The 26785-nt window shown below is 42.7% G+C and overlaps 1 protein-coding gene across 3 annotated transcripts in view; it reads left to right on the top strand.

The window, feature by feature from the left end:
* Nucleotides 1-26785, top strand: part of LOC143429935 (uncharacterized) — a 411918-nt gene that overhangs the window by 344863 nt on the left and 40270 nt on the right. The window lies entirely within an intron of this gene.

Raw genomic sequence — 26785 nt, 5'->3', positions numbered from 1 at the left:
ATACGAAAGAAATTCTGACGAGAGCCGGCACGAATGACCGAAAGATAATAAAAGGCTTCTTTGTGGCCGGTTGCAGAGATCGGCTGTTTCGCAAACTTCTTCCTCCGGTTCTGACCGAATCGCTCGAAGAAAGGGTATGCGTGTTCCATTAAAAAAAATAAAAAAAAATAAAAAAAGAGAACGAAACATGGATCTGTATTAACCTTGGCTTTGAAAAAAGTCGCGATGTGGTTATTTGACGCTCGATAGATTGGATTTGGAAAGAGATAGGGACTTCGCTTGGTTCGATTTGACAATCGAACAATCGTGCCAACGATGACTTTCAGATTTTGCTTGAATAAAAAAGACGCGAGAAACTGTTCGAAAGTGCGCTAGGAAGTAGCCTGATAAATGTGGCTTCGTTGTGGGAACACGCTCCAATTTCAAAGTGGTATCGTACCTTTTTGCTGCAATTCGCGGAACGTAAGCTAACATCTGTCGGACACGACTGAAAGTGACGAAGACATAGACGTTGGACGAAAAAACTTTTCGAATGATCTATCGATCCTCGCTGTTTTACCGACAAGTGTTCCGTCGATAATGAATCTCGTTTTAATATAAATTTGCATTCCCAACGCGAAAAGTATGTTAACAAACAAACCTTCCACTAAATCATAAAAACCCAAAGTGAAATACGAAACATGAAAAAAAGAAAGAAACGAATAGAAAGAAATGATTAGATTATCTGGATCGTGAATGATCGGTAAGTCGATTTTCCAGTTAACTGGTGCCGCGCAGCGTCGCTTGCTTCAACCAACTCGCTGCAATACCGACCGAACAATGCCGCGTAAATTGAAATGCTCGTAGAGCCACGCGACCCCTTTAATGCCAGCGATTATTTCTCTCCCACGACTCGACGCAACTATTTGAATCCGTGGGACCTGATTCGCGCCTCGTGTAGATCGAATCGCGGCCATTAATTCGAAAACACGAAAGCCGGTAATTCTCACTGGTAACTTTCGTAATTAGAAACATACTCGCGGGGAAATCGATTAGCCAGGCCGCGGGCCTGAGTGGATAGCGGTGTCTGGTCTTATCAATCGATCGTGCAAGCCCGTGTCCGGCGACGACGCTTTCCGTTCGCTGATAACGAGGCCAACGCGACAACGTGACCTCCGCCTTCCGCGTTTCCCATTTTCTCGATAGCCGATCGTAAAACTGCGACGGAACCTTGAATCGCAATTAAGCGAAGGTAGACGGGAATGATCTATTAGGGCGAGCAGCTTAACCGAGGAAACGCTTATCGGTGAACCGTGGCGTGGGCGGAACTTTATGCCGTTGGATAACCTGAATCCGGCGAATTTCTTTAATGGTCTGTTCGCGTTAGGCTGTGGTTGTTGGATATACTTTTTTTAGCTAGATAAACTATGTTTGCTAATAGTGTTACGTTTATTTTGGGCAAACAGAAGGAACAATTAGGTAATTTGCGCTCGATGTAAAAAGTATTGTTCACTGTCGGAACAATTGAGCTTTACGAGGCGAAATTCTATATATTCCGCCTGATATTTCTGGAGTTTCCCTTACTAACGCATTACGAAGCAGTAATTTGGCTAGCTCTACTCAATGGCCAGCTATTTCTACTCTGAACGACAATAACGAAAATATGAGAATTCTCGTGACTGACCATAACCTTGAAAAAAGAAAACACGAGCGTTTTCGTTCGTAATGCGTTAACCCTTAAAGTTCTGCGCGTTTTTGTACCACCGTCTACCAGCAACTCCGACACGTTTTTGCAGCGGAATGTCTGAGAAGAAGATAACAATTGCCAATGTCGACGATGATATAGCATCTTAAGTGTAATCACGTTAAAAACGTTTGAGTCTGCAGTAGAGTCGACGAAGTTACTGAACAAATGAGCGGGTGCAAGAACAAGTCTTGAGAGTCGTTTAACATTTCCATTGTACTCAGTTGTAGTACTAAAGGCATACAGAGACAAGTGCGAGTACAGAGCTATTTGTTGAATAAAGTTTCGTTGCTACACGTTTATCATATCCTTAATTTTCCTCATCCAACAGAAAATATCAACATTTACATAAGAAATAGTTCTATTTGGTCCGTTAAATTTAAATACCGAAGCGCGAAGAATCAACCATTAATTTGTTTCTTAAAAATTTTCGTATAAATAGACTTTACGTTGTTAAGATCGACGGTTTGGTTCTTGCGCGTTTAGATATGAGCAGCTAAATATGTTCGCGTTTACAGCTCAAGTTGCTCGACTTTTGAGCGTGATAATTGGTTTCGAGAGACGTAATTCGATGATAGATACAAATCTGAAACGAACGAGTAACGCGTTAATTAATCTCGCGTAGCACACACTCGAATTGTTCGCGTATGGCGCGGTCGTTGGACCTTTCTGGATCGATACTCAAACAGCGTCGAACGCCTTTTCTTGACTGCAACGGCCCATTGACCCTCATCGGTCCCTACCCACACGATCGTGTCATAATTGTCAACGATGATCGAGAAAACCGTTTATTCGGGTCGACCGCGCGGAACTGGAACGTAACGTAGATTTACTATTGTCGGAAAACGAAAATTCTCATTCTAAAAAGAAAGAGAATTCTCGTTTTGCAAGACGTATGCTTCTCTTGTAAACTCTTCGATAACTGGATTATATATTTGCACTAGTGCATTCTTACTTTGTTAGTGCATACATGTCCATTACATATGAGTGTTTTTGGTCAATATGTTAAATGCCAGTGGCCAATTCGTTAACTTGCGTTTTGTTTCTTACCACAATGGATAAATTCGATGAATTTGGAAACAAAATTTACAATGAATTATTAGACTTACAAAGCGATTGTGAAAGCATAGAATACGTTGATATTGTTCAAATTGAAAAATAGGCAAACGTATTTTGTATGAAATAGACGGTGACAGTAATTTTGGATTAGAAATTGATATGTTATCGATACATCAGAATTAGACCCATTTGAAGGAATTCCAGGTTTATATTTTTGATTTATTCTGTATTAAAGTTTTAGGAAAAATAGCCTGATGCGAAAGTGTTAAACGATCGTAAGAACGTTGTAAATGAATTCAACGATTGATTCGTTGTGGATGAAAATAAGGTCTCTATTTGAATTTAAATCGAATTTATTACCAATCTTTCGTAAATATTAGAAGGCAGCAATTTGAAAACAAAATTATTCTCGCAGGAGAGAGGAAAAAAGGTCGAGAAAACAGCGAGAATAATTAGCCAATCGCAGACGTAAGATTCGTCGATTCACTGTCGCAATTTTTACCACAATTTCACGATCCATTAACCACGATTACTACGTAACGCAACAGATAATCAGCGTATCGAGCGTTGGCAAGATCCCTCGATTACCGAACGCTCCAAACAAACTTGTACGAAATCTGACAGCCGCCTTGGCGATTCGCAAGTAGCTCTCGCTTTCCGTGAGCGTGAATTTCACCAGGATTCCTCGGGTGAAAGAGAACAAGAGTCGCTAATTACTAGCCGCGTTTCCTTCTTACCACTTCGAGTCACGACAAACGCCGCGATTTACTCGATCGTAATTGTCGTCCGGAAGGTCGACGGTGTTCCCGCGAAGTACGAAGCTGTGTCGGGGACCGGAAGTGGCGTTCGACCACCACTTGTCGCCGCGATGGACACCGTCCCGGTAACCCAATTACGCGCGCGTTCAAGAAGAGGCGCAAGCGTTCGTGGCGAGAATAGAAACGAGCCATTTTAATGGGGCGCGTGTGAAATCACGGCCACCGTTTCCAGCAGGCGACCATTCGAGCCTCGAAAAAAGAAGGATCGTGAACCTCGGTCAACGGAATACGCGTGGACGCCGGGACCGTGGAATTCGGTGGCAAGCGATCGCGAAAGTGGCTGTCGTTTTACTTTCCTGTCGATGGGGACGTTGTAATAGGGATTGACTGGTTTTTCTGAGGATTCGCTTGGGTTTTAGGTAAGAGTGGTTTCCTGGAACTGGTTAATCGTGCTTGCTGTTGCCTGCTTTCGGAACGACAGGTTTGATTCAGTTTATGGTGGTGGAAGTACGATGTTTTATAAGAATTCGCGGATCGTTCTGCAATATTTCGGAGGAAAGGCTTTGCTTCTGTGACACAACTTTACATCTTTTAATGGTTCGTGGATCATTCAGGAAAATAAGTCAGCTATCTCTAAGAATATAAGCGTCATAAACATCGGTTGATATGTTCAATAAACTTTCTATCGATCCTAGTTGACTTCACCAATTAAATGTTATCCCTTCGGATGTACAATAACTCTTGTAAAATGATTATGAAACGTCGTTAACTGTTCCATCTGAAGAGTTTACTCTTCGAAATGATGCAAAGTTGTAGAGAGTGTTCACTTGCTCACTTGCCAATTGCTTTTGGTTTTTTCCTCTTTTATTCTTTAAGCTTTTAGGCGTTCTTAAGGGCATCAATTAGCCTTTTTATCAACCAATCTTGACGCATAGAATGGTAGTTTATTGTTGATCCTACCCCGGGAAGGGAATCGGATTTACTACCTCGCCCGTAGGGCATATGCCAATAAGTTATGCATCTACCCACCAGTTACGCCATCTCACTGAAACTGGCAAAGAAAAATCCAGCAGTGCCGCGGCGATTTTTCCCGTGCTTTAAGGTCCTTCAACCACCTCGGCGCTCGATAGTGATCCCAGTCGGCCGTCGGGACACCTACGGAGAGCTCGGAAAGGCGGACTCACTGCATGCACATTCTGACTCAACAAAAAATTTTACGAATTGAGTAGATAAGGGATTGAGACTGGGCGACATGAATAGATCACCCAACCTGCCCCGTCCGTATTTGATTCGATTTGGCCAGAGCCCCGTTAGCCGCCGGACTAGTCCGACGCCCAGGTTCTACCACGAGGAGGTGGGGATGGCACTTGCTGAACCCTTAGCTTCTAGAACCCGCATAGAATGGTAGTCATGCGAAGAGCAAAATTTGTTATATGAAAGTTACGTTTTAGGAGACGGATAGGCGCAGACTACGTGAATCATGAAGAACTCATTTGTCAATTGCCTTTAGGGTTAAAATGCACCCCTGTTCGATCCTTGGAGAGTCTTTTTTATTGTCCTTTTTAATGCCTGTAATTGGTATCGCTTTGCTATTAGCTTGTGTCCGTTACACATCAATCAAACACTATACATATTAACAATTAATTCCTGAAGAAGTACGATAATTTTTATAAAATGACAACGAAATACCGTGAGCCTGCATAAAAACACCTTTTGACTACTGTTGATGATAGCTTGCGCTTGTGACACTGTAGGCACCTAAAGGACGTTTAGAATAATTGCAATACAACAATGCAATACAACAAACAATATTTTGCTTATTTAAATATACTTTCTTAGAAATGCACGCCTAATGAAAAGTTTCGGAATTCTTACCGTACTGTATGACTGATTTGCCTCGACGTTTACTGTTGTCAAAGGGTTAACAGGAAACGTTAGCACGAATAAAATAAGATTCTTCTATTGACGATGGAAGCCGAGGATTTCGACTTTCCAGCGTGTGCTCGCTGATATAATCGCGCGGAACTACGATTGCGATGCGCTGTATCCGGTGGAGAGTGGACGCGTGTCGCGAATCGCGATCGGGAAATCGTTTCGAAAAACCGATTGCAACAGGCCAAATCGGCACAAGGCGGTCATGCTCGTTAACCCCGACGTTCGATTCGCCGCTCGACCTCCAGCCCAGGATTCGTTCAATTAAGACGCGCGTGAAACGCCAGTAATTAGTTAATGAATATGGACGGGTGCGCTGGACAAGCCGCTTATTAACTGAACGATTAAAATGTTTAACGACTCTGGAAGTTGTGCTGAATGGCGTTCGTATAGTACTTATTCCTAAGTTTTACGAGTCAGTTGAAACGGTCCAACGAGAGTTTCAGTTCTGTACTCCATTTCGATAAGAAACAGATTTAAGAATGTTGTTTTTTGCAAGCTAGCGGTTTAAAGCTGGTTTTCCGAGTGAATAATGAATCGTAAAGCGATGGCGCAATTATCGGTCCAATTTACCATCCAAGTTAAATGAGCTCTCATTTGAGAACGCAAAATATATTTACTTCTAAATTTCGTATGTTAATGGAAATTAACATGGAAATTTCGTAGTGTTTCAAATGGAAATTTGTTTCTGCATTGATTCGATAACAATATTGATATTTTGTAATAAAATTCGGTGTGTCATTGTAGTAGTAGAGAGATTGAAAGTGTTCAATATTCGATATTCAAATGCCAGCAATACTTCTTTCGACAGCCAGCCCCCAGTTTTCACTCTAATATATTACGTTTAATACCTCCGTGGACGTATTCGTTACGGAGGGTCGATACTGCCTACTCTGCATTCAAATTGCAAAATATTCCGCCTACTGACGATAGGTGATCACCAACCAATTCAATTATCCGCCTTATCTAAGAGTAAAGGCGCACCCGCGAAATTGGGGTCCTCCTGGTCTTCGCCAGCCCCGAATTTTATTAGCTCGACCCTTCGAAAGCTCGTAGCTGGTCGCGCGAAAAAGCCTAATCGCGTAATCGTACTCTGCTCCACGCGCAGCACCCATCGAGCACCCATCGAGCGCGCAGCGCTCAGAATGAAGATATCCCTCTCAAACACAACATCTGTCGCTAAGACTCCTTTTCACAAGTATTATTCCATTCTCGATTACCCTAAATGGCGAGAAAGACGAAGAATCGAATCGTGAAGTACTCGCAGAAAAATACAGTACAGTTGATACAAGAAACACGCGTTCATCAAAGTCAAAATGTATTTTCCATGTTCTCGATGAAAAAAAAAAGTATAGAAGAACACGAGCGTACGCTTGCATTTGTGACGATAAAGAGGAGCATCTCGAGAATGAGATTGCACGCGCCTATCGAGGAACGGTGCAACGAAATGCATTAACCCATTAATGCGCGTATGCATGCATGCGGGCGCATCGGCTGAGAGAGATGGAACTAAGCCTTGCTACGCATAGTTGGCCACACGTAGCGTAGGTGTATCGTGAAAAAATAATCGCGACTGCACTTCGACCGATATGTGGGTTAATTGATGGTCGAACTGGAACGATGCTGCCTAGTGGCACATCGTTTAAAGGTGAGACCGCGTCTTCCTGTTCATTTTTGGCGGTAGCCGTGGTGCGAAGTATCGATTTCGGGAACACTTGACCAACTAGGTGCCACGGGCATATAGGCCAGATGTACCATGGCAATAATATTTAATTTTTACTAAGATTTAGCAATTTAGCTGTGGAATCCGTTTTTATAACATGGCGACAGCATTAAATTTTCACGGTTTTTTCTGCTGATTCTAAGGATTCAAATTATTTTAAAGATCACTGTGCCACAAGATTTTGTTAGCCCAAGGGTGCCACAGCGAAAAAGGTTCGGGAACTGATGTTCTATTCGATATTGTAGACATAGTTTTCAGGAGCACCGATGCTGTTCTTTTGTTTCGGTCTCTTGAGATGCATTGCGTCTCGTATCTCCTTTGGTTAATGTGTGTACCACAAAAGGTTCCTATGTATTTTTTATTATTTGTTTCCTTCCACAATATACATTAAAAAATCTATTTTGTTCGAAATTGAAAATTATGAAGTCGAAAAATGGCAACAAAGTTACAGATTTAACATACCAATTACATTGTGCCTCCTCTAAATTACCAGTTGATATAAAAAATATAGCAGATGAAATTAAAAAGTAAACCTTGCATTTATTAAATTAGAATTATAATTTCATTAAAAGTTTTGTTAAAAATGTTTCAGTTGATATTTTATTACCCCTTTACCTAAATATTTTCCTTATATTGTCACAATCGTAGATGCTATTTGACAGTGGTGTCGATCTTTCTTGTCAATTTGTGTTATCACAACACAAAACTAAAGGGTTAAACTTAATATTTTCCGGAGTCTCAACTATTACAGGTATCCCTCGAATAGCACGATACTTGAATTGCACGAAGTCGCGAGTAGCGTAGATAAAAATTGCGCCAACCTTCGAGTAACACAGAATTCGTAAACATTATCATTAAATTTCAATTAATCTTTGGAGAGTGACATTGATTGAACATACGTAATCAAAAAGCTATTATGTATATAAAAATTTACCTTTTCTTTTTCAAGTTTCACTTTTCTAAACTGAATAAATTTTATGTTATTTTTGTACAACTGAAATTTTACAACTAAAAATACATAAAAGAATTATGTTCTTATTTTTAATGTTTTCTTAATTAATCTTTAGAATGAAATCAATCGTCCAAATCTGTATGGATCTCGAATTTTCTATTCTCATATATTTATCCCTTGGAAAAAAAACAGTTTGAGAAAGACTCTGAAAGTAGCGAAAGAAACGAAAAGCTCGCGCCAATCATTTAGTTAAACTATAGACTAACCAAGATCGTAAGAACGGTCTAATGGGCGCCTAAAAAAAAAGTCTCGAGTCGATGGGAACAGTCGTGAAAGTAACTGCTCGCCGACTGACTCAATCAGGGCCGATGTCTGAGCGTTATTAATTCGCGGTAACCGGGCGTAAAGTAAAACGTCGGTTGCGGAAAAAGGCTGATCGCGTCCAGTTACAAGCAAGAGAATGCATTCCCCGTAAGAACCGTGTTACATTAACGACGCGTTCAACCCAAATACGAGAATTCCGAGGGGGATCGCACGCGAAACAGTCCACGGTGGTACAAATCCATGTACGTACAAGGTATTCCAAGGTCTTCCTCTTTTCTTACGCGCTAAGCTCACCGTGACCCGTTACATTTACGCGGCGGAAGGCGTGACGTTTTACGGTTTCCTCCTCGCGAGACGTTGCGCCTCTGCTGATCGCGAAAGCTCGATTGCGTAACGCGATATTAACCGTCGAAGGAACCGTCGCCTTCGTCTCTCTTCTTCTTCTTCTTCTTCTTTCGTTTCGCGGCAAGGCCGCGCGAACTTCCGAAGAGATTTTGCAAGCGAGCTCGTTAACACTTTAACGGACGGGTCACGTAAATTTACGTTCTTGTTTGAATTTTTATTACGTTGCGTTGGTTTTTTAATGTTGTGGTTTTGGTTTTTATTTTAGGTAGTATTGATTAATAATTTTGTTCGAATGGTAAGCACGAAATAGTTGTCTATGGATGATGCGGAAATCTGCAAGGAAATTTATAAGAATAAATTAAAAACAAAAAGTATCTTGTAAAGTCTTGCATAGTCTGTAGCTCAATGTAGAAAAGAAGGGAAACAAAATATACATGTCAGTTTTGTCAAGTTCCATTGCATAAAGATGAACGTTTTACAAAATAACACACTCGTAAGAAATACTAGACATGTAAATAAATAGCTTTGTCAAATTTTATTAAAAATAATGTTGGTTCAATAAAACTGCAACGCTTTAACACCATACATGCAATGTTTATTTAATTCTTTTAAAAAATGTCTGGAAACCGAGCTTGACGGAGAAAAAAACAACTCGTCCGTTAAGTGTTAAAATGGCTCGCACGTTCTTTGGGGAACAATGAGCATCCCAGATGGATCGACGATCGCTGCAGATCGTTCTTCTAGAAGTGAAGCGTAAACGCGATTAGAAATCGTACGATCGAGGTGTAGCTCGAATGACGTTGGACGCATCGTTAATTTTCTTGTAGAACGGTTGAATCTAAATGAAAAACGAAATTCGCCTGTCTTTAACGTGGTTTTTTTTCGTAACGAAGAAATTGCTCGCGCCTGCGCGTTTGACATTTAATATGAATGTGCGTAATTACAGCGAGACGAGGTTGCAACAGCTTATTAAAATTCGCGGCGTCGGTCGGCCTTTTCCATAATGGAGCTACCCTGATTTCTTCGCGCGCTCTTCTGTCATGCTCTCGCATTCTTTTTCTCGCGTATCCTCGTTTACTTTTTCACACGCGTTACCACCAGCCTCTTTTCTTTTCTTTTATCGTGCTCGATATCTTTTACGCGAGATATACACGTAGAATGTATTGCCCGCACGACATGCGCTGTTTTCCGTTTGTATAATTGCTTCGAGCGCTGATGCTAGCGTTATACTTCGAATAGCAGAGATAGCAATGTTTTGCATGTTGGAAACTACTTTTAGCAATGAATCAATAAACTTTTTGATATTTTTTTTATATTTATTAACTGTAGTTCTCATCGCGACGTAGCGGACATAAGCTAATAGCAAGGCGAGCATCGATACAAGTATTTTTACATCTGATTGATGCGGACTTGCTTTCTGGTTCCTAGTGCCAGTGCAATAAAAAAGTCCTTCTCTATGCTACAGACCGAATAGGGTTGCACTTCCACCTCAAAAGTTAGTTCAGATACAAATAAAGCGAATACTTTCTACAACTCTGTATCATTTGGAAGTATAACCACTTCATTCGTGACAATTAAAATCTTTTCCTCTTCTCATCGATATGAATCTTTCGAGATGTTCGTATCATTTACCCTAGTAGTTCGGTATTCCGTCAGTGGTGCATGTTTCTTTACAATTTTGCATTCAAATCGACAAAATAGAAGTCGATGTGTTCATGCAGTGTGAATGAATCGATGAGAGGCAAAATTATCTGCGATTTCGGATATGTTTTGTAAAATTTTGTATACATATGATATTGGTACTTTAAATTCACCCTTTTGCAAATCAAATACGTTTGCTTAAATATTTTATTTAAAAAAAACCAATATCAAATATAAGAAATAAAAGATATAATTCAAAAAGGTACAGATATTTGTTTAAAAGTATAAAGAAGAAAACGCAAATATGTCGATTTTTTGAAAAATTTAACTATCCCCCACTCTTTAAGTCACCAATACCTGTTATACCAGAACCATTATATATGTACATATTGTTAATTATATTGTTATGAATTACGCAGTATGTACTAACTCAAATAAATTAGCAATTACTTTGAAATGGATATCGGTAGCTTTTTAAATGAAATTTTTGGTATTTACTATAATATTTAGTTTACATTTGGTGTTTCTTTTAAATAAAATATTTAAGTTGTAAGTATACCAAGTTATAAAAGGATGAATTTGACTTGCAAACGGGTGAATTTAAAGTGCGAATACTGTATCCAACCCTCTGCACTCGGCTTTTTCGGACGTTAATTACAGTCAACTCTCTTATAACGCGGTACTCTTCTAACACGATTTTCATATAACGCGAAGCTAAAATTGTGACAACCCTCCTAATTTTATATATGTATTAATAAACTATATCTTGCCCTTTGTATTTATAAAATTTTATTTCATAACCGTATGCATCGTAACTTGCTGCTCCGATGAATGAAATTTTCATATAACGCAGAACGAATAAAATTAATTTATATTTCACTTACTTCTGAATTTAGTTGTAGTGTGGTTATCATATAACGCGATGCGAATTAACTTATTCATTGCCAACTACGAAATATCTTATACTTTGTCATGGAATAAATATAAATTTAAAATAAAATTTTGCTGCCCAGGACAAAACACTAAATTTACTTGGCTAACAGGTTAAATCTGAGTTTCTTATAGCGCGGTACGAATTGCTCGCGTTATAGAAGGGTCAACTGTAACTAGCAGGAGAAAATTTCCATTGCAATAGAAAACTTGAGGGAAGTACGCATTTCTGAAAAAGTTTAACTTCTGTAATCACTGATCAATCGTAATGTCCTCTCAGAGAGGACATCCGAATACGAATGATTAATATGTCTGCTGACACGTCCTCGGAATCGAAACAGATTCGATTAACACATTGCGGTACATGCCGAATCTACGATTCGTTTGTGAATCGTTGACGCCGGCTCGGACGGCCTCGAGTTACGTACGTGCTCTTCATGAAAAATGAATGGGTGACCCGACGGCTTATGCGCCATTACGCGGCTCGAGTACCTGTGCCGCGTAGAAATGAGTGGAAAACGTAACTGTACCTTAATATCTCCTCTCGAAGATATCGTTGAAAATGTGTCGGTTGTTCGTCCCCAGGTTTGCTCGCTGCCGTCTGAGTGGCGATGACGGTGGGTCGCTTAAGCTGCAAGCACCGAAGCTTAACTTGGCGGTTCACGGGGGGGGGGGGGGGGGGGGGTACATTTGCGAAACGTAAAATGTCAGCAGTAATGAACGAAAGATACGAGCGCGATATGAGATCGTGCGTGAGACCGTACGTGTATGTTCACTTTTATTTTTAAAACCTCCATCTGCTTGCAGCATCGTTCTGGAATTAATATGCAATCCAACTTGAAATATTTTGTTTATAAATATCAACTCTCATATTATATTACAATTCAAAATTTGGATTTTTATATGTTATACTTTCCCTGTCCCATAATAATAGTAGCAAGTGAATATTTGAACGGGAACTATTGGCGATTGCAGCAAAATTGCATTTTCTTTGACACAGCATTCAATTTTTAGATTACCCTAATTATTATACGAATTGTAACTATTTTTCTAATTTCCCCCGTTGGTCGAAATCAATTTTTTTATTTCAGGTGAATATCAATCCATTTTTTGATGCATCAAAAGAATAACGAAAAGTTATAGGAAGGTGCAATCACGTTAGCCACAAAATAATTTAAGTGCAGTAGGATGATCATATCAAGAATTCCGGAACTAATTGTCAAGGCGAATCTTATACTAATGTTGATTCCACGAAAAAATAGAACAGTGGACGTGAATGTAAAGATTATGGAGAAATACTTGAAAAACTTGGACATATTCTAGAAGGAGGAAGAGGCATATAAGATCAGCAACTCTCGCCATTCAAGTTCCTAAATTTACATTATCCCACATTTTAAGAAAAAGGAAAATCCATAAAATGAATTTCAAGTACCACTAAACCGTTTCTTACAAAAAAGGAATAAGTAATATCGCGTAGAATTTTGTCTGTCAAAAGTACTTCCAAGCGAAAAGTTTATGAATTTTAAGAATTATATTCACACTGATGAAAAGTTGTTCTACTTGACAAAATGCAAGCGATCTTATTATATACTTTTAGGAGTAATATTTTTATTTATTATTTTTTTTCTAATTTAAATCTAGATTTTTTGATAATAAATGTAGCGTTCTATATTTAGTTTCTTTTTCTATTATCATTACGAGACAAATTAAATTCATCAACTGCTACTATTGTTATGGTACAGATGAAGTAATTAAAATTCAGCTTCATTTTCATTTTTGCAGTTTCTCTAGTGTATCGGTTTTGCACGTAATCACAGCGTGCATTCAGATAATCCCTGAATTTTTTAGTAGACGTTAACTTGGCTAATTAGATAAGTAGTCACCAGACATGTTATTAAGAATATTAACGTTCGATCATAAATTGTAAAGGTATTTAATAACAGCGATCCGCTAAATTGGCCGTACGTTCGAAGCAAGTCGGTGAACGAAAACGATCGATTCGGTTCACTGCGGAGTCAAATAATTGGCCTTAATTTATTGGCACACTTCTCTGTACATCTCTAACCGTTCGCTAAACCTTTACTCTGAACAAGTCCGCGTCTCGTCTACGTTTTCATAATTATCTATCATATACTCTGGATGATCGGAGATCTAGCTGTTGGCGATCGATCGATGCAATTTCCTACCGTTTATCCAAAAATAAACTGTTTTCACTCGCGTTCACCTCCGCGCGCGCAATTTCTACCCATTAACTCCGACGCTTGCCTCGAGGACCATTGTTTCTCGACCGAAACTTCATTCGTATTCCGAGGGAAAAATGGCACGCGCGGCCTCTCGAAATTTGTTTCGGGAGAAACCGCGAAATTGTCATTCGTAGGGTCGGTAGACGAAGGCCGTCCGCGTGGTATCGCTTTTATTCTACAAGTCTGACGCAAAGCCGTCTCGTAAGGAGCGCAGAATTTAGAATACAATGGAGAGGAACAGCTCGCGGTCGACATTCACTCACGAACGAGAAAATCGTCGCGGAACGTTCACGGTGCCCGCCGATATTCGTGCCACTGGGTTACTACACTTTCGAGTTCAATTAAATCGGCCAACCAGCCGCTTCACTGTTCCCCGGAATTATCGTGGCACTCGTAAAATGAGCAAAGAGGAATCGTTCCGCCGATTTGTCTCGATTCCTCCGCTGTTTCTTTATCGCTCGTTGAACCCGCCGCGACGCGTCGCTTCCTGCTGTGTTCCACGTTTTCGCCAACTTTTTGCCGCGCAACAGCCTCGTTTAATTAATGGTTTCCGCCATTTATCGCTCGCTGGTGTAATAATACAGAGTCACGAGTGATCTAGATTACAAGCCAACGATCGACTCGCGTCGAAGCATCGCGAAGACCCACAGGATCGAAATCCCTTCGATTTCCATTTCGCGGAAGCGTTTCTCACTGCGAATTACGACGCGAAATTAACTTCGATTTCTGTACGCTGCCACGCCAGGCTAGCAAGATTATCGTCCGTATTCGCGCGCCGACAGATTGAATAGCTGCACGTAAGACTAAGATGTATCTCTTCCGTTACTGCTTTCCTCCGTTCAATCGAGTCGCTCGGCGAGCAAAAAGACTTTCGCTGGAAGAGGGAGGTTGGCAACTTTCGTTTCAAAATTCCCAGTGAAGACACGTAGGGCGGATGTTCTACGGGAAGAATAGAGAATGTCTCTGTTAAGCGGAGAGCAACTACACTTTGTTCCGATATTATTTCAAGGCTGTACAAATGAACGATCGTGGAAATCGTTAGCTGCTCTTTCTATACGAGTGTCTGATTATTTAATTATACATAGACTATACGAGTTACTGGAGAACCGATTACGCACTTCTTTCATCACATCGCGCAGGAAGTTTAAAAAAAAAAAAAATTAAATTACCTTCACAAGTAATAATACGTAGACGCATACAAATTGTACTTGGAGTATAAATAAGTATCGCGCAATTCCAACGCCAAAAATGAAGCGACTGCCCGTACGTCTACGGCACGTCTCTGCGGCTATATAAATATATAAGCACGTGACTGTATAACTGTCCAACTACGTGATGTTGTGGCTCCAAGAGAGCGCAGAGCAGTGCAGACCTGTGCAATCGAGAAACTTTCGTCGACGTTACAGCGATCGGGGTGTCGCAATTCGGAGCTCCTATCGCGGACTTATCCAAGGCCGGGTTGGGCCTTGGAGTCCAGTGAACCCTTTCGGGGTGTTCGTTAGCGCCAAAGAATAACGCGGGATCCGCGTAACGAATATGTAATGCCCGTGCATACGCACAATAGCATAGTTGCGATGAAAGCGGCTTGTAATCCGGGGCTGAGCGTCGCGAGGGACTCATACGTATGTATCTCGTTAGCCGATTAAGGAGCGTCCGTTTAGCGAAAAGGACGATCGAACGGGGCGGTGGTTCCTCGCATTGCCGCGACCGATTTAGAGCATAGTTCTTTTTCGACCCTTTTTTTTATTTTGAACGTGACAGTTTAAATGGAACGGCCGACAGCTGACTGGAACGGACACGTCACGAAAAATTATCTTAAACCAGGGATGACAAATAGGATTTCATCGAAGTTGCCAAATTTTATGTTTTTATATGTATCATCTATATCATTTTTTTATTTGTGTAATCTTCTTATAGAAACTAAAATTATATTTGTATATTATACTTGTATGTTTTTAGATTTTTTTTTAATTTATGTATTAGAGGGAAGAGGGTTTGGGCTGGAAAATCGATCTGTCGAGGTTTCATCTTTGGAAAACTCATTTTGATAGATTTTTTTTAATTAAAGCAATTAATGAATAGGTGCGTCAATAAATTTTCATAAATGTCAAAACCATAATCTAATATTATTATAGAATCAAAAAAGTCTACGTTTCATGTTTCTATAAATATATCTGTATATTTTTTATCTTCAAATGAAGTCGAACTACTATTTTGATAACTTTTTGATAACCATTTTGATCTGGCAAGGCCACTGTTTTTGGAAAACTTATTTAGTAATTATAATAATCAGTTAAAAGAATTGTAATATTTTGTTTCTATTAATTGTTTGATTGGAAATATAAATTGCCGAACTTTTAAAGAGTAACAAGAAAATGTAAAAAAAGTCTGTACAGTAAACATTTTCAACGTTAATCGTATCACTAAGACGATTAAAGAGAGGGAACCCGAGTAAAACGTTGCAAATGCATGCCTATGTAATATTGTCCAGAAGATGCGATTAAACGCACGAAACTCTCCTTTATGCGCTAATCCTCGGACTCCTTACCGCTTCCGCGAGTAAGCGCGCTTGACGAGCAGCGAAAAATGGCGGAACGACAGAGTCGTTTTCTCAGCGCACGGAACGGGCCCGATCGCGGTTGCAACGCATGCATCATCTCGCTGAAAACGTGTTATTAAGGATCAACGCGCACCCCTTGGGTCGCGATAAATAACGCTCGCGACGACAGTCAACGAGCACGATCGCTTTCCTCACCGTCAGCGAACCGCGAGTTCCACCATGTACCGTCGAATCAATGGAAAAAACGTCGGTCCGCTCGTGATTAAGCGACTCGGATGTTGGGTCGCACGCAATTAGAAGCTCGAGATATCACCGTTAGACGTTTTCCACCGTGGGTACTCGTTGACCCTGGACAGGGTAATTTATGTCGGATGCGAGCCGGCAGAAATCAGTACAGGCTGAGGAAGACTCGCGTTGACCTTGGTCTGATCACGAGAGTGACACGATTACGTACCAGTGAGAAATCCTCTGGTATTCCAAGGACGGAATGATCTTGTCATCGTGAAAAACTCTGATTTGTCGTTAAACGCTGAAACGATTGTATCGTTTTGAATAAGTAACAACGCTACCGAGTCGAACTTTTAATATAATTTAAGTATAATAATTTAAGTCTCTCCAGAGAATTTCATTCTCTTTTTTACATCGTTTCCATGATACGTTTTACAAATATTTGCGATGCATCTTTTCTTCGATGCACCGTACAGCCGTGTTTACTTTTTCTTGCTAACTCTTCTAGAATCTGCAAATTCTTTCAATCTTTCTGCGCGGTATGCATCGACCGTGTAGAAACAGGCGCTATTCGATGCATTCAACGATATCTGCAACGTTGTCTGCGCGCATATTTCAGTGGAATCATAATCGATCTTTAATCGAAGTTATGCAGCTCGTTGCAGCCCGGCTACGAGCCATGGAAAGGCTCGAGTTCTTGGCGAGAGAAAGGAGAATCGAGTGCACGGAATCGATGTCCTTGCGATCAGGCTGAATGTCAAAGCTGCATCGAGTTCACGGAAATCGAAGCCATAAACCTGTGCTGTTGGCTTTTATTTTTAATGACAAAATTGAGATGCGTTTTACGCGGTGCGAATAAATGAACTCCAGACGCGAGTCAGACATATAGAAATGTTATTTTTGATTCAAGGACTTGATTTATTGTTCACACGTGTCGCAAATGTTCTGCTGAGTCAAATTAGGGTTCACTGTATTGCCACTTAGAAAGTTATTACTGAAAGAAAGGAAGTTCACTGATTCCTCTCGATAGCCTCAGAGTTATCATAAAGCGAAAGTTTCAGTGTTAAAAGATGAGCCGAAAAGGTCAAAGCCATTGAGACGAAGGCTAGTTGTGCCTGAAATATTCCAGTCGTGTCAGGTGTAACTACATCCCTTGCGGGAAAGAAATCATACAACATATAAGTTCACGTTCAATTTCTGATCAATATGCATAGAATGTGAAAATTATTGAAGCAATTGAGCTTCTCAAGACAAAATTTAGTTTTAAATCCTGCTTTTTCTTCTCGAAGAGAAAATCTCAACTGAAGTGAAAGACAGAAAATTATAAAAAGCAACTACTTGGTAGCGTTGTTTTAAATACAATTACTTGTTCTATCTTTTAAAAACGCAAAGATTCTCGAGCACTAGTGAGGTAAGCGCTAAACAGAATTTTCCATTGTAACCACGTTCCAAGTGAACTTGAAAGAAAATTCAATTATACAATCGCCTCGAGTTTCACGTGCACAAGAGTGCACACGTACTCGACGCGACACGAATAAACCGTACATAAGCGCGGATCTAAACCACCCCGCGTTCACCCTTACGTACACGCCGCGAGTAAATTAGATTCGTTTAAGACAGGGATGGCAATTACGAGGCACGCGTGCCAAACTTGGCACGCCAGAAAATTTTCCTGGCACACCAAAACATTTCAAATACTAATAAAGATAAATAATAAATAAATAAAAATTTACTCTTGAGGAAGTCTTTTCTCTATATTAAATCACGTAGCTTGACCTCGTTTCAAGATAAAAAAATATACAAATATACTTATAGAAATATTAAACATGCATTTTTTGATCTTATAATAATATTAGTGGCTTCTATTCTATGTTTAAAGGTGACGGTAAACGCGTAAAACAACACGTTTTGACATTTATGAATATTCATTGATACACCGGTTGATCAATTACTATAATTAAAAAGAATTCTGTCAAAATGAATGTTCCCGAAGATGAAACTTTGACAGATTGATTTGCCAGTCCAAAACTGCCCTAATACATGAATCTGAAAAACATCCTTAAATAATATATATAATTTTTTCCTTACGTATAATAATTAGATTTCTCAAAATTGCTAATCGCAGAAAGGATTAACGTCCGAACGAAATTCCCTGGCACATTTTCAACCGCTTCGTCTTCCCCTCATTTGCATCAGCGTCTCTTCCCTTCCAAGCATCGATCGATGCGAGGGGGAAGCGCGATCGGAGCTGGCGTGAAATGCAGGCGAAAGGTCGAAGGCAGCGTCGAAACGGCGACGTTCCATCCGCGGCCGCGATTTCTCACGGTCTCGTTATCGCGCAAACATTGCTATCCGCTCGCGCGAGTGGTAATTAACCGCGTAGCACGCGCGCGATGTTCCCGGATCCCGCGGGCATCGCTGGATCACGTGTCGGCGTTGCGTCGAGCAATTAATGAAATGTTCGCGCGCACGTGCGTGAACGAAACCCGCAAAGATGACGCGTGCCAACGGGAGCCAGTCGGTTCGTTCCTTGTTCAAACCTCTCTTGCTGGACGGTGCGAATAAAAACATCATTGTCGCGTTCCGCGAATCGTTCCTCCATCTATTTTTACAACTCGAACAGGACATTTTGCTGGGGTTGACATTCGTCGAAATATTCGCCGTGCAGGGGTTGCAACGGAGACGATGTAATTGAAACGAACTTTTCAATGGAAGCTGACGCCATGGAAAGGTTTAACGGTCGAACGATTTTTAGACGTCATCGAATTCTTTGATAGTTCTTCGTGGAAGAGATTCTAGAGGTAGTGTTATTTGCACTTGATAATATCGATAGCATTTAATAAAATCAATCTTCCTTTTCTTTAGTTCTTTCTTTATACTTGTCCTTTAGCTTAATGTCAGTAGCCATCCATTAATTTCTGAAAAAGGTACGAAAATCTTTGTATAAAACTGTACAGCATCCCCACTAATTTTAGCCACAAACCGCCATTGCTAGAGGTTAATTAAAAATTGTGTATTCCGATTTTTGAACATTCCGTTCAGACCTTAGACGATTAAATAGTTTTCCTTCTGGCGTGTATTTTACAATTTTTATAATACTATAAAGATCATAATTATCAAGAGAAGGGTGTAGAGTTTAACTGAATGGCATTGTATTTAACCCCTTGCCTCACAATTTAAGTTCCAATAGCGCGTGCTATAAACAAAATCGATCGATCACACGTCGAACTATTTCACGGTTTGACTGAACGTTCGAAGTTACGCAAATCCCACATGTCATTTTACATATAAACACATGTCAAAGATATAACTAATTTTATTTTTTGGTTCGTCAGTTTTTTTTTTTCAAATCCGTACCTAATTGTTGATGATTACTACGGTCTTCATCGTCGGTATTATCTTCAGTAGCGAGTGGCTTCCTACGTTTTCGTATAGGAACTAAAATATCACTACTGTCACTGTTGCTATTTAAAATGTCGATGTTAACAGAACCTTCCCTGTCCTCGTTGATGCTTAATATTCTTTTACAAGATATTTTTAAGGGTACATTTCTAATATTTTTCAAGAAAATTTATTTGTATGTTCGATTGCACAACAACCACCTTTTTCATACGATATTGTAGGCCAGTGATCAGCGAACTGATTAGTCAACAAAGCCAAATGTCAGCAATACAACGATTGAGATTTATTTTGAAAGTCAAATTTTTTAAACTTAAACTATATGCTAGCGAAAATTCTTTCATATCGATTACACTATTATATCAACGTATTGAAGGTTTATCGAGTGCTTTAAAGGAATTGGTTCACGATGGTAAATAGTCATTGTGATAGCCATCTGTCAAATAGTCTGCAAAAATTAAATGAAATTGCTAACAACATCGAGATTAACAGAGCAATCTGTATAGTTATTAGCCAACGAAACCACAATCAATTATCTCGAAACGTACAAATCTTTTCGATCAGGTTGATTGAGTAACATCTTAGTTCCGTTAAACCAGTTTAATCGAGACAGAGAACACCGAGAGAGCAATCATCGTCGAAAGAACCACACTCGGCGCAACTTCATCCATTTCCACTTGATTGTTCTTGCGTACGGCAAGAAGCCGATGAAAATCTCATGCTTCGCGTTCAATTGTGCCGATCGAGGCCGAGCGACTATCGAAAGCAATCCCACGTGCGGCGAGCCACCGGCAAAAACCCGCGAAAACCACGAGACAGAGGAACGGCTCGATAACGACGCTCGATACCGGCAGCCAAGTGAAATTTTACACCGGATGCAATCCGAGAAACGGCACAATAGAAAATTCTGTCCGGCTGTCTTTTATCAGCGTTCCTCGCGCAAAGGAGCACCGTGCCTCCATTAACGAGCCATGCGGGACACTTTCCTGCGCCGCGTTTTTCATTCTTTCCTCTCCTGCCAGACCCAGCGATCGATCGCGCGGCCATATGGCGCGGGGCTCGTGTTCGGTGCCTCTCGCTGAAAGGGCGCCACCACTGGGTGAGAATGCTCCGCGTTTTCTGCGGGGGATCACGAGCTTTTATGGCCACCGTGGTTGGTTTCGAGAACCAGATCGGGATTTTTTACGTGGAATTCGATCCATTTCTAGTACTCTTTTTATTAGGTTAAATAATGTTTATCTCTAAAAGATTTTTTAGAACGAGTGAAGAATCAATGTACTGTAGATATTGTTTGCAGTAACCGTTTCGATGCATTATTCGCGACATAAAGTAAATTTTAGTTAGGCCAAGCAATGCGTCGTTCTATGATAGGCAAACATATTGGTGGGATGAATATTTTCTGGTTTTCATAGAACAAGGAAGATCTGCGTTATTTAGCATTGCTTTACTTTAGTGACTGACAAATTTTCTACAGTCAAGACAGAATGAAACGGTACTATCGCGCAAAACACGTGTACTACTTCTGAAAACTATGTCTATAACGATGATAGACAGTCTGTGGTCACACGGTGACGTTAGCTTTGCAAAAAGTAACTGCTATTACGTGATAAAATAATCACGGTGAAGTTGCATTTTCCTTCCTTACGATCATCCAACAATCATGATTTTTACATAAATGAAACTATTTACCAAGTTTCTTTTTAGTGCCACGGACTTTTGGGGAAATCAAATCAAAAGGTGCCGTAGATCGTGACGGCGCCTATCAATTTCTTTGCGCTTTAAAGTTCCCAGCAGAGCGATGGCGCCATTTTTCTACTTATCAATAGCGAATCTTGCGTTATCGCGTACCAACAAGAGAACCAAGCGGTAGCTGAAAATCATAGAAACATTTCACGATGAACAGCAAGGGTGTTTCCACCCTCGCGTCGGCGTTGCCCGTCGTCCTCGGTCCACCCACGATCGATCGGATCGATTGCTCGATCGGGACTACCGTGTAGCCGGTAACTGTGCTCGATCGCGGTGCGTGCCGAGGCGAGGGCGACCGGTTCGAGCGGGTTTCCGAAAGGAAAAGGCATTCCAGGCCGCAAAGTGGCGGATCGCGCGCTGATTGGAGGACGGTGCGCGCGGGCCGTTCGCGGGTACGTGTTCGGGATAGGGCTGGGTGTCTGTGCACCGTGTATTCCGACAGAGAAAGGAATGGAACGGAACGGAACGGAGCGAGTCATTGGCGCGTACGGAGGGATAAAGACCGAGAGAAGCAATAGAGGGGAAAAGAGAGAAAGAGAGATCTTCGTGGCGCGCGGCGGTGAGAGTTTAGAGGCGAGTGTCGAGTAGAGCGCGGCTCGAATGGAATGGAATCGCGTGTGTGCCCCTAGACCGTGTTCCGCTCGGCCCGGCGTCGCGTCAGTGTGCGTGTTGCATTCGTGCTGTGCTCTACCGTGCTGTGCGCTGTGCGCGCGGGATTAGGAGAACCGTGCACCACCAGTAGGCCACCGGCGCTCGACGCCTCTGCGTCTCTTTTTCCCGGCTCGCGTTACTCCGACCTACCGTAAAACGATGATCCTCGATCCGCTGACTGGCATCGATCGCTAACACCGATCCATCCACCATCCACCAACCATCGATCGAAATGTGACCCATATAAAGGATCATTCTCCATTTTCGACGTTGACACTGGTATTTCGAATCGAAGGATTTCAATCTCGGAGCTGTCAGCGCTCGGCGAAGAGGCCATCGGAGGGAGAGCAACGCGAGTACTCGCTGGCTGGATCGATCGATCGCGTGACACGAGAAACAACTTTCGCGCCGGCGAATTGCCTTGCCTCCGCGAACCGTTGCTAATCCGTGGCTGAAAAATTCGCGATACCAGTCTGAAAGCGGATAAAGCGTTGCACGTTTCGGCGCCGCGGCCTGTGTCGAAACGTTCCGCGAGCAGAATCGACAATCGCGTTTCCAACTGGGATCCTTGACCGACGTGGATTCCGAGGGCGCCTTCGTACGATTCGCGTGCAATCCGCAATCGAACCAGCCACGATATTACATGCAGATTATCGGTATCGGTTCCATATCCGGGCAGAGAAGACGAAGCGTATCACCGAGGAAAGATGGTTCGAGACTAGCCACGGCGTGCGTACGCGGCGAGTTTTGTTTGGCGCGCTATCATTACGGAGCACGGGAGCGGGTAATATCGGCTGGCAATGTTGCCGACGATGAGATTGCGGGACGATTGTTTGGGATGATAACCGTGAATTACGGACACAGTGGTGGGAACCTGCGAGCGTTCTTTGCGTTGCGAGCGTGTTACCAATCGATTGGTGCACCTTGGGATCGAAGCGCGTTAGAGGAGAACAGCTGTGTCGTTTGCAAATTGATCGTCGGAAGCAGAGTTACCGATCCGATATTCGTAGCTACGATCGACGCGGAGTACCGCGTTAGTCGAGAATGAACAATTGACGCGCCGAGACGGAAATGAAACGATCAAAAAAGAGCGCGGTTAGCGAGAAGAAGCAGCGAGAAGAACCGGCGGCGCCTCCGGTTCGCGGGATCCCCTCGTAACGAGGATGACGCGCCGCGTCGCGTAGTTATTTCGGATGTACATCATCGAGGAAGATAGTGGGGACGACGGCGGATGCCGTCTGATCTCCGTCCGTCAGTGCGTCGACGGTGACGGAGCGCGCGAGTCGCCGTGCCCGGAAAACCGGCGCCCAGACGAAGACGACGTCGACACCGCTAGCCTGCTGGACGTCCAGTGTTTCCCACGCGCGCTCAAGGCGCCGCAGATCCTGAAGAAGTCCACCACCTCGCTCGAGGAAAAGAGCCGCGAGTCGAAGAAGGACCAATTCTCGAAGTCGCCTCGCCGCGTGGACGCGAAACCGGATCGGTCGGCTATCCTCGAGCCTGTCGAGTTTCAGCAGCACCGGGACAGAGTGATCGAGGAAAGCGCGATCCGCGTGAACAACGAGAAACTCGAGATTTCGATCAAGCTGCTGGAAGTGGTGGACCGCGAGACCGCGTTCAACGAGCAAGGATACAAGACGACGGTGAACGTGCGATACAACGACACCCTGACCCGATCCAGCAACGCGTCGAGGAGGCTCGAGAAAGCACGTGGCTTGAGGAGGAGCGTGTCCGCGCCTGGGAACGAGTCCTGTCAAACCGAGGAGCGGCCGGACACGTCGAGCACGACCAAAGACAGCGACAGCCAAAGCATTTCGAGGGATCGCAAGGAAACCAAAGAGAGCGTGTTCGTGAAGAGGAACGCGGCGTCTGGGAGGGCAGACGCGAGCGGTCAGCTGAGCAGATATCGTTCGAGGACGAGCAGATCGCAGGAGTTCGCGACGAAGACGGAGCAGCTGATCGCGAGGCGCGGTCAACAGGATTATCACCCGACGCGCAGAGCCAGGGCGTCCTCGTTCGTGATCGAGAGGAAGAGGTATCGGCAGGCTGCGATCACGTCCTCGAGGTCCACCGAGGACCTGTCGGGGTGTTCGTCAGGCGGCAACGAGACGTCGGAGGTCGATGGAATGCGGAACTGCGGGAACGCCGTGGCGGGCGTCGACGAGAACGAAGGATGCGTCCTGCTCGGGGTTCGTTCCCTCGAGGAGGGCCCCCAGCTGGCTCCGATGCCGCGGCAGGACGACAGGTGCACCAGACGGGACAGGGAGCGGGCGAGGATCCTGCGGCGGAGAAGAATGCACGGGAGATCGGCCTCGGTGCCTAGGGTGCATGTGAGTCGAGATTTTAAACCAGTTGACGAGTGCTCTTGCCTACGAGTTCGCGATCGTTCTTCGAGGGTTCTCTTCGTTCGTGTCATGTAATGTGAATAGAGTGAATCGAGATTCAATTCCGCCTTTCCTGGATTCCTCTACTTTGGATGTCTCATTCAAGTATTATTATTTCTTTTTCTTTTTGCTTTTCTGCTTATTTCTTATTTCTATTCCATTACGTATATACCGTCTCATGGCACGTACGTATTCGCATTGTGTAATTCATCTGGAGTATTATTAAACGACGACGTATATGATAACGACGAAAATAATTGCGTCGGAACGCTCCAATTCGTACGCGTGCAAACGATTTAGGCGAACCGTATTTCTTTTTCCCCAAATATTTATTTCGACCAAGATATTTGGAACGTAAATATCGTCGGATGCTAGTCAGACGCCGGCGTCTGAACCAGTTTTTACCCGAAAAGTAGCCGGTTAAGTGGTCCAAATGTTTCACAGCCTCCTCGGCGGCCCGCCTATTTATACTCACCGCCTCCCTCGCATTGAGCTAAATTTCTTTCCACGACCTTCCCACGAGGTCCCACTTGAATCTCAATGAAACGGAGATCAACCAACCAACCAAATAAACCCCCAAAGCAGACAAACTTTCATTGAAGATGTCTGAGGATTTGGGCTTCTTCGGGACCCGAAGGAAGCAGTTTAAAGAAAACAGAGTTTTCGCTTAAGAGTTATACTATTCCAACAACTTCCGATAGCTACGCGACTTCTTACTTTTTGAATCTAACTTAAACTTTTTGCCCGTTTTTTTTTTTATTTTCCGCGAGTTGATAGATGTTTCCCTCCTCCGCGACGAGACTTTCCCTGGCGACCGTTTCACTTTAGCTGAGTTTTCTGGCATCATAAACCTAGTCACTGTCCCAATCGACGCAGCTGTCGAACACGTGGATTCTAAAACCCTCAAGTTCCTTTCTTTTCGTCTACAAAGAAGAATTTCTCTGAATCGAGTAAAGATATGTCTGGTAGAGGTAACACTCTTATAGCACGCTAGATAAGCTCCTATAAAATGTCGTGTTGCGTCAAGCCGTGTTATATGAGATCCAGAGTCAGTACAAAAAGAAGGGTTACGTTCCTATAATCCATTAAAAATATTCTTTTCTTTAATTTCTTATAAGCAATTCAATTTTTATTAAAAATATAACAGTATCTCTAAGTCGGCAGGGAGTAAAATTATAAATAAATAAATTATAATTTCCATTCGGTCATTATTTTATGGCAATTTAGTTTAAAATGTGTTAAACAAAAGTCATATCATCTAGTGCTGCGTAAAGGTTTTCACAATTTTCTTACTGGGTTACTGCGAGACCGTGCTACAGAAAGGCTGTAGTCGGCCTGTAGTCGGATGATTTACAGTAGCTCCGGAAACTACCCTCGCTCGCGGTTCCTCCGGCGCTGCGCGAACGTCAGACGCGCGCGAGACAAAGGGAAAGGAGCGGATTCGCTCGCGGACATTGAAAGCGCCCGCGTATCCGCGCGACGAGTTACTGCTCTCTTCTTGCCAGCGCATTCGATTGCGCGAGTAAATCACAGCGTGGCATCAACCTGCTGAAATGCATCGCTCTGCCCGCCTCCTGGCGCGCGCCCTAGCACCGCGCGCTGTCGCGGATGCGATCGTTCTGTTCCCTTCTTAAGGTGCACCCACACGGCAGCGTGGTATTTAAACGCGGGCCGAATCGCCTGTTGTGAAAGCCGTCCGTCGGGTATTTGCGTTGGCGAGTGCCTCGACCCGAGTAGGAATTTACCTGGTGCGCCGCACCGCGTCCGTCCCGCTCGTCGTCCTCCCGCCGCGCCTCGGCGTGTTCACGTGGGTGAAAATGAATCGGCGAGCGTGGAAGTTGTCGGGAAATTTTTGTCCTCTCGGCTGAGGGAACGTTTCGGATGTTTGATGGAGTTGATTGCGCTGATGGATAGGGTTCGAGGTTAAGGGGGATGTTCTTCGAGTTGCGAAAGTGATTGGTAATCGGTTAACCCTTTGATGAATGACGGGACTCGGGGATCCCGGATCTGAATGGCGATTAATAAATTCTGCTTTTAATAATAGCGGACGCACGCGAGTTTCAATCATTTCCTTGGTCGGGGAGGCTGGTAGCGCTAAGTTTATGTTGAACTTTGCAAGAATTTATATTCATACTGTACATTTGAATCTTTTGCACTCGAGGGCTCCAGAGCGAAGCCATTTAAAGT

Source organism: Xylocopa sonorina, chromosome 12 (genome assembly GCF_050948175.1).
Source record: "Xylocopa sonorina isolate GNS202 chromosome 12, iyXylSono1_principal, whole genome shotgun sequence".
NCBI classification, from domain to species: domain Eukaryota; kingdom Metazoa; phylum Arthropoda; class Insecta; order Hymenoptera; family Apidae; genus Xylocopa; species Xylocopa sonorina.
This window is presented reverse-complemented; position numbering and strand designations above follow the sequence as displayed.